This window comes from Arachis duranensis, chromosome 8 (assembly GCF_000817695.3).
Source record: "Arachis duranensis cultivar V14167 chromosome 8, aradu.V14167.gnm2.J7QH, whole genome shotgun sequence".
Lineage (NCBI taxonomy): Eukaryota > Viridiplantae > Streptophyta > Magnoliopsida > Fabales > Fabaceae > Arachis > Arachis duranensis.
Genome location: NC_029779.3, coordinates 17541634 through 17543739, shown reverse-complemented (window position 1 = coordinate 17543739; position 2106 = coordinate 17541634).

Here is a 2106-nt window from a genome sequence, read left to right as displayed (position 1 = left end):
TTCATGCTTCATTGTCTTCGCGAGTGTCCCAGTGCCAAGGAAGTCTGGAATCTTTTAGGCCTGTATTTAGATAATTCAGATTTATGTGATTGAATCTACAGAGTTGCAAGGAGTGGAGATGTTTTTCTTTTCTTCTTGACCATTTGGTGGATTTGGAGAAGTAGAAATCGTGACTTATTTAATACAGATGACTCTTGGAGTGCTAGTAAAGTGATGAGTTTGATTTGTAGTTCAGTAAGGGAGTTTCACACCATTTTTGCTATACTTCAATCTTTGTCTCCTCCTTCACTTTGTTTGCATTGGGTTTCAATTTCCGTTCATTCTATTAAATTGAATTGTGATGTTAGTTATTTTGTTCATTTTGGCTATGTTGGTTTTGGTTGTATCGTTCACAATTCTTATGGATGTTGGTTGAAAGGTTGCACTGGAAAAGTCGAAGTGTGCAGTGTTCTTTTTGTTGAATTGTATGCGATTTGGAAATGTTTATTTCTAGTTTGGGATAGTAAATTTCGTGAGGTTATTTGTGAAACAGACTGTTTAAAAGCCTTTTTCTTGGTAAACCAAAAAATGTTTGGTAATGATATTTCGAAATGAGATTTGGCAAAGCATATACAAAAAGTTATAAATTGGAATTGGAGAGTCTCTATTCTTTTAATTTTAATTCAGAGGAATACGAATAATGTTGTAAATTGTATAACTAAAGCAGTTGCTTTTAATGCAGACATTTACTCGAATTGAAATTAAATCATAGAATAAACTTCAATATCTAATAGATTTAGATATAAACTTAATCAATTAATTTAATCTTTTTTATTTAATCACAAAAAGAAAAATCTATTTTTCATCCTTGAAAACAGGCTGTAAGTTTGGTGAGAGATTTTTCACTGGCATAGATATGCTATTATTGATGAGAATTCTTTGTTCAATCATTTGTATGATTAGCCGTTTTTTGGTTCACTGAGCAGGTTAAAATTGAAGATGTATAGTAAAACACAGTAAACGAATTGTCACTCATCAACACAAATTGAACACGATTAATTCAATAGTAGAAACTTAGATGCAGTCGACTTTACGTAAAGTTAATATTTAAAAATAATTAGATAATTTGATTGATTTAACTAACTTTTATTTAATAGTTTTCATATATTAACTTTATGTAAAGTTGATTTTACCTGAATTTTTACCTAATTCGATTCGACCTTATTAAAGTCTTTGTGAAAGGGAGGGATACACCAAGTTGATTCTTGAAATAAAAGCATAATTGGTGTGGCTTGCCTCCTAATAGTCGACGCATTTATAGCTGAACTCGACTTTAGGCTACTAGATTCTTCTGGTCCACGTTTCCTGTTGAATTTATTGGGTTCGATATTTTGCATTTTTCACGTGGCTTCTATTTTTTTTATGGTATTTTTAATTTAATAGATTAAAGATTGATTTATCGAGAATTTGAATTTAAAAATTTATCGTTAGTTAATAAATTAATAAATTATTGGATATATAAAATAAAATTTAAATTTATAATATTTATTTACACAAACAAATAAACTGATAATTAGATTAAATCAAATTTATCTTTTTTTTAGTGCCCTTACTTAGGTTACAAGTTGATGTTACCCAACTCGGCTCGTAGCCTCTAGTCTAGGATATAAGTAACATGAATTTTGGTTCCATGTGAAGCTTCAGCAAATATAAATAACCAATAAAAATATTATATTTATTAATTGTATGTATTTTTTTATATTTGTAATACTAAAAGTGATTAATAAAAAATATAAAAAAATATACATAAAAATGTATAAACATAATACAAATATTATTTCTTATAAGAAAAATACGTGGATCAATAAATGAAATATCAATTGAGTAGGAGACTAGTTACTCTGCGGTTGGCATGCGACGGTGCTGTATAAGGAGGACCATTGCATTGCGTAGTAAAGTGACAAACCCAGTGAACAGTGATGAATCTACAAATTTTAAATAGTGTAGGCAAATATATGTAGGATATAAAAATAACAAAAAAATTTTTATAAATATATCAAAATATATAAAAATAAATAATATAAAAATATTAAATATTAAATAATTTGTTATTTATTTATTATTAAT